We start from the raw sequence: 7908 nt of genomic DNA on the forward strand, positions 1-7908 counted from the left end.
TATCACAATGGGATATTGAAGATCCAAATGCTGTATAAATTATAATGCACTCCGGTACTCTTCTGGGAGTTTCTGGTTACGCAAATCACAAGATAGACTTGTAATTAGGCATCATTGCAATCTTGCAAGAGTACAATGATTCGTCGGCAAGCTATATGGACTCAACTTAATCTTGCAAGAGTAGCAATGATTCGTCGGCAAGCTATCGGGACTCAACTTAATCTTGCAAGAGTAGAATGATTCGTCGGCAAGCTATCTGGACTCAACTTAATCTTGCAAGAGTACAATGATAACATCAACAGAAACAAATGCAATCGCAAACGATAACAAAACCAGTAAACATTCGAATTACAACCATAACATAAGCCCACAAAAACAATAAAAAACCATAAAATACTCAATGAAGAAAAACAGAAACAATTAACGAACTATGTGAAGACAATCATCTCGTGTTTCGTGTTCAGTTTAGTCCTAGTTAAACATTGCATCTAACTAACGAGGGTGTTCTGGTGCTTCGTTAGTTACTGAGAAACAAAAAGGCCCAAGCTGGCTAACGAGCCTCCAAGACACTCAACCACGGTAAGGGCCTTGTAATGTACAACCCCCTTAATGATCAAAGTGGTTTTAGTATCAACTACCTAAAGTGCCTTGTTATATACACCCATAACGATGCAACTACCATCGTAGATTAACTACCACCTCTGATTCGCTTGCTTTGACTCGTTCCCCCGTGACGTCAAGCAGATATTATTCGCTATTTGCACTCTTGAATAATTTCTTCTCAATATTAATGTCAACTCCGTCGCCTTGGCTTTAATTAAGTCTCTTTAGACCTGTTAAAACTGTATACGACGTCGTTAAGATGTGAATCACCATCGGGGCTTCACCTTAAAGCAAGGCTTAATTACTCGTTATCCAATTCAGGCCATAATGGTTGCAATACTAATGCAGCATTTGTATGAGTTTCGTCTATGCCTGCCAGCAAGTATTTACTGATGCAGCCAGTGTGATCATTGCTATTGTATTTATTGTATTTTTATGTTTTATGATCAATAATAATAATAATAATAATATTATTATTATTGCTTAGAAAAAAAAACACTTGTGTATATGGGAAATTTATGTAAGGAATTTACACCAAGTCTTCCACATTCTCCTGAGTGTTTTATCAAGGTCTGATTGCTTTATGTTTAAGACGAGACTTACATCTCAACGTCGAAGGAGACGTTGAGAATGTTGAGAACCGCGGCGATGTTGAGAATAGACGTCTAAGGAGACGTTGAGATGTAAGAACCGCGGTCTCACATGCTCGGGGTTCGCCGTTCGAGTCTCCTATAGCCCAGGTGAATGGCATGATTTAGATCTCACAATTTTCAGAACTTAGATTGGAAGGTAGGAATAGCGGTGCCACTTTTTTGCAGGTCAGCGTTCGATTCCCAAGCGCCGTTCCATTACATTTCGTAAGTTCTTAGTAAGTAAGTTCATTACGTTCAATTACAATCGTAAGCTCTTCTCCTCACATTATTTCCAATTGCTTGAGATTCATACTGCCTGATCGCTTTCTTCTGATCATCTTCAACTTGACGAAATATCTTCATCTGTCGGAACATAGCTGTCAGATCGAACGTTTATGTGTAGCATGCTATAGGTTATTTTGAGATGATTTCGGGGCTTAGCGTCACCGCGGCCCGGTCCTCGACCAGGCCTCCTTTTTGTTACACACCCCCAGGAAGCAGCCCGTAGCAGCTGTCTAACTCCCAAATACCTATTTACTGCTAGGTAACAGGGGCATCAGGGCGAAAGAAACATTTTGCCCATTTGTCTCCGCCTCCACCGGGTATTGAACCCGGAACCTCAGGACTACGAATCCAAAGCGCTCTCCACCCAGCTGTCAAGTTAGTTTAGAACAATAATTCATTACGCATTTACGCATCCGCCTACGAGAATATGGCGGGTTAGTCTATAATTCTTCAACAGTTTACGATCTTCCAAACGTTACGAGGTCGTACTTCACCCGAGTATGACGTCGATCGTAATATCATTAACAATATGACGGTCTATAGATTGTAGACACTATCGTAGAGTATTATAAACTGTTTAACGAATGCAAACGTAGCAGCAACACCAGTGTTTGCTGATATTACTGAGAAAAGATGTACAGGTTTCGAAGCTGAAGAGGCTTCATGAATCCAGAAGTGAAGATGAACAAGGATTAACGTCTGGACATACAGAACATACAGGGTATACAGGAGCGCGTCTGAACCTCATAGTGCCAGTGAAATATACTCGCCAACTTGTATAATGTCATGCGATCATTCGCAATATCACGTTATCATTCATAATGCCACGTAATCATGCGCAATATCACGTTATCATTCATAATGCCACTGGATCATTCCTGTGCAGGCGATGAGTCACAGTAACGTGGCTAAAGTATGTTGACCAGACCACACACTAGAAGGTGAAGGGACGACGACGACGTTTCGGTCCGTCCTGGACCATTCTCAAGTCGATTGTTTTGACTCAACTCGACTCGAAAGTCGACTCAAGTCGACTTTCCTTAAACCCCATTCGACTTGAGAATGGTCCAGGACGGACCGAAACGTCGTCGTCCCGTCACCTTCTAGTGTGTGGTCTGGTCAACATTGATCATTCCTACTCTCAGTGACTTGAGGGCCTAACCAGCTGGCTCACGACCATTGCTACAACTTACAAGGGACTTAGACGATGATATACGCCAAGCAAACGTCTCAAGTTGCGCCTTGAAACTCCATTAAAACGGAAGAGAAGGAATCCTTGAGTCTCGGTGCGGAAGGATCAAAAGAGTACATAGCCGTTCACACGCTAAGGGCTCGGGAACGCTATTTTTTGTTAAGGTGAGGACGCTACGCCACGCTGATCTCAAGGGTTAGAGTGAGGGAGTTACAGCTGATGATCCTAACGGGCCAATTGGCCTTCTGAAGATCCGGATAATTACTGTGAGAGAATAAATGGACTGATCCGGCTTGTGGTCGGGGCTGTTAATTATATCGTTAGAAGTATTGCTACATGTTTTCCTCCTCCCACTGTTCCTAACTACTTCCTTTTCTTCCTGCCTCTCCCCCATACTATCCTTCCTACTCTTCCTTCATTCCCATCCTCTACTAATCATTATCTCTCTATCCTTTCCTCCCTCTCTCATTTCCCTCCCTTCATTCCCTGTTAAGAAAGGACTGCGACAGGTTTTCGGTAGAGGCCATTGGAGCAGCTGTCTTTAGTGGGACTCGTGGACTTGCCTGCCTCTCCTCCCAGTCCGGCCCAACCACTTGGGCCGGACGGTAGAGCGACGGTCTTGCTTCATGCAGATCGGCGTTCAATTCCCGACCGTCCAAGTGGTTGGACACCATTCCTTCCCGTCCCACCCCAGATCCTTATCCTGACCCTTTCCAAGTGCTATATAGCCATAATGGCTTGGCGCTTTCCCTTGATAATTCCTTCCTTCCTCCCAGTCCGGACTGTAGGAGTTCTTGTGTGTGTGTGTGTACTCACCTAGTTGTGCTTGCGGGGGTTGAGCTCTGGCTCTTTGGTCCCGCCTCTCAACCGTCAATCAACAGGTGTACTGGTTCCTGAGCCTATTGGGCTCTATCATATCTACACATATCATACCTGTGTGTGTGTGTGTGTGTGTGTGTGTGTGTGTGTGTGTGTGTGTGTGTGTGTGTGTGTGTGTGTGTGTGCGTGTGTGTGTGTGTGTGTGTGTGTGTGTGTGTGTGTGTGTGTGTGTGTGTGTGTGTGTGTGTGTGTGTGTGTGTGTGTGTGTGTGAAGAGAGAGGGAGAAAGAGAGATCCTTAACAAACAAATGCTACTCTGCAATACACCTCTCAACTTCCCTCTATATCACTAATAATACAATAGTGTTAAACATTATGCAACGGGCTGTCGTGCAGTGCAGCATTATGCAATGCGAAACAAACTCCTGCAAATGTAAGGTAATAATAGTCGTGTGACTCCGGGCAAAGAACACACCAGTAACTTTAATATCCCCCCTTCCCTCCCCTTCCCCTCCCCCAATCACCCCATCCCCCCTTCCCCCATAACTCCCCCCCCCCTTAGTTTCTCTTCCCAATGTAAAATAATGTAAATTATATCATTCTCGGCTGTAAATTAGCCATTTACAACCATGTGTGTAATTACCTGTGTCTATGTCTGTATTCTAATCACGTTATTAAGTAATTCTAAACGATGACAAAGTATCTGTCCCCGTCAGTCCTTCCCCCTCTCTCGGTCTGGTGAGTGGACCGGCTGGGATGGGTGGGTGGGACAGAGGGCAGAGAGGGAGGATGGAAAAGAGAGAAGGAGAGTGGGAGACAGAAAAAGGGAAGGAAAACAATGGGTGAGTGAATGGAATAGAGAGAGATGTGATGGGGATAAAGAGAGTACGAATGTAAAGGATAAGGAAAATGTTGGATTTGGGATGGGACAGAGGAAAATGAGAGCTGGTGGAAAAGGAAGGAGGAGAAAGAGAGGGGAATGATCACAATGCTATGAGAGTGGAGATAAGCAGTCTCCGTGGTGTAGTGGTAAGACACTCGCCTGGCGTTCCGCGAGCGCTATGTCATGGGTTCGTATCCTGGCCGGGGAGGATTTACTGGGCGCAATTCCTTAACTGTAGCCTCTGTTTAACGCAACAGTAAAATGTGTACTTGGATGAAAAAACGATTCTTCGCGGCAGGGGATCGTATTCCAGGGACCATAGGATTAAGGACTAGCCCGAAACGCTACGCGTACTAGTGGCTGTACAAGAATGTAACAACTCTTGTATATATCTCAAAAAAAAAAAAAAAAAAAAAAATAAGGGGAAGAGTGATATGGGTAAATGGAGTACGTAAGGAAATGATGAGAAAAGAAAAGGAATAGGCCAAGGAAGGGGTGTAGGTAAAAAAAAAACATGTGGAAGAGAGAGAGATAAAAAGCAGAGGGACAGAGGTGATTGCAGGAGGAAAAAGAAGGGAAGAGGCGGATGGCGATAAAGGAAGTAAAAGAAGGGTGTGAAGAGGAAGACGAAAGTAACATGAAGGGAAGAAGGTGAAGAAGACACACACACACACACACACACACACACACACACACACACACACACACACACACACACACACACACACACACACACACACACACACACACACACACACACACACACACACACACACACACACACACACACACACACACACACATACACAAAAGAACCAGAGAGAAATTAGAAAGCACTTTTTCAGTGACAGTAGATAATAAATGGAATGCATTAGACAGTGATGTGGTGGAGGCAGACTCCATACACGGTTTAAATGTAGATATGGTAGAGCCCAGTAGGCTCAGGAACCTGTAAACCAGTTGATTGACAGTTGAGAGGCGGGACCAAAGAGCCAGAACTGAACACCCATCAAGCATATATATATATATATATATATATATATATATATATATATATATATATATATATATATATATATATATATATATATATATATATATATATATATATATATATATATATATATATATGTGTGTGTGTATATCATGAAAGTAAACAACGTGATTAAAAATGTGACAATGTCAGACCACGGAGGAAAAATGAAACAGGAATTTCCTTAAGTACTTTCGTATATTAATACATCTTCACTCCTTCTGAAGATGTATTAATATACGAAAGTACTTAAGGAAATTCCTGTTTCATTTTTCCTCCGTGGTCTGATATTGTCATATATATATATATATATATATATATATATATATATATATATATATATATATATATATATAGAGAGAGAGAGAGAGAGAGAGAGAGAGAGAGAGAGAGAGAGAGAGAGAGAGAGAGAGAGAGAGAGAGAGAGAGAGAGAGAGAGAGAGAGAGAGAGAGAGAGAGAGAGAAAGAGAGAGACCCTATTGTCAGAACCCTCAGTTTATGCATCATATTTCCACAAGATTTAGCTCGCCTCCCCCTCCAAACAAATAGAAAATCTTCATAGAAAACGGAAGCCACCATTTCAGCAGACGTACCCTACAAATTGGTGCTCTAAATTACGGCATAAAACGGGGACTTTTTCTTGTGAATTCTTTTTTATTATTGAACTAAATTGCAAAACTGTATTGCACGCGCGTGTGGAGCCAGTATGGATTTAGAACGTTTATTTTTTTTTTTATTTAGAATCGAACGGAAGTTGCAATTTTTTACGGGCGATCACTGCGTACTTTATGTTAAGGAAGGTGGGTGCGTAGTAGGTCAGCTGGCTGATGTTCTATACTGTATAATGTATCCTGTAGCTCTTTTATTAAGTCTAGTCTCCATTATTTTACTGTATAACTAAATCATTTCCTTACTACTTTATTACCAAAGATATTCGAAAACAAAATAATCCTGTAACTCAATTGAGAAAGTTGTTTCTCACCCATGTACTCCCTTGTTCGTTTCCCCTCAATTGTGAAATTACATGCACTTATTTTCCCAGCCAATTTATCAAAGTATTTTGTATGTCGTCATCATGTCTTCTCTACCTCATTTCTCATCCAGTGAAGTGACATTTAGTTCCTTTAGTAATTCTCATTATTTCATGCGTTTAATCGAACTCTGGATTCCAGATTGTGAGTCGAGAGAAAAGCTGGTGATATATGATTAATTTTTAATATCCTATTCGTTTGGTTTCTCGCCCGTTCGATGGATTCCAAGAACTAAACAACATCACGTTGCATTTGTAGGAGTTAAACTCTAGTAGCCATCTGTTAAATAATTCCGGCAATATATATATATATCCATGTCATGACAGTTCCTGCACCATGATTATTGGTATTTGGTATGTATATATGTGGGTAAATGTGTGTGTGTGTGTGTACTCACCTAGTTGTACTCACCTAGTTGTGTTTGCGGGGGTTGAGCTCTGGCTCTTTGGTCCCGCCTCTCAACCGTCAATCAACAGGTGTACAGATTCATGAGCCTATCGGGCTCTGTCATATCTACACTTGAAACTGTGTATGGAGTCAGCCTCCACCACATCACTTCCTAATGCATTCCATTTGTCAACCACTCTGACACTAAAAAAGTTCTTTCTAATATCTCTGTGGCTCATTTGGGCACTCAGTTTCCACCTGTGTCCCCTTGTGCGTGTTCCCCTTGTGTTAAATAGACTGTCTTTATCTACCCTATCGTGTGTGTTATCGTGTATCGTGTGTGTGTGTGTGTGTGTGTGTGTGTGTGTGTGTGTGTGTGTGTGTGTGTGTGTGTGTGTGTGTGTGTGTGTGTGTGTGTGTGTGTGTCTGTGTGTGTGTGTGTTTGATTTTATTTATATTTTTCAACAAAAAGTTATTGTTGCTGCGGTTGTTTGCGAGAAAAAAATGTGACTATAATTTTATTCTTTCTCGATAAATTAGAAGACGGTAGAATTTTTATCGTATCATTGTATGCTGTTGCATTAGTGAAATAATGCTGAGCCCAGGAGCTGAAGCACGCTTAAACAAGCCGTTGGAGTGAGTAGCATTAGGTAGAAACTCTGAGATACTGGAATAAATCGCTCGTTACAGCCCCTCCATCTTGCCCAGTTGTAGTCATTCTTAAGTCTGTAGTCTTTCTTAAGTCTGTAGTCTTTCTTAAGCCTGTAGTCTTTCTTAAGCCTGTAGTCTTTCTTAAATCTGTAGTCTTTCTTAAGTCTGTAGTCTTTCTTAAGCCTGTAGTCTTTCTTAAGTCTGTAGTCTTTCTTAAGCCTGTAGTCTTTCTTAAGTCTGTAGTCTTTCTTAAGCCTGTAGTCTTTCTTAAGCCTGTAGTCTTTCTTAAGTCTGTAGTCTTTCTTAACCCTGTAGTCTTTCTTAAGTCTGTAGTCTTTCTTAAGTCTGTAGTCTTTCTTAAGTTATTCTTCAACTCCTTGCGAGTATGTCGGT

The sequence above is a fragment of the Procambarus clarkii genome, chromosome 31 (assembly GCF_040958095.1).
Source record: "Procambarus clarkii isolate CNS0578487 chromosome 31, FALCON_Pclarkii_2.0, whole genome shotgun sequence".
Classification (NCBI taxonomy): Eukaryota; Metazoa; Arthropoda; class Malacostraca; order Decapoda; family Cambaridae; genus Procambarus; species Procambarus clarkii.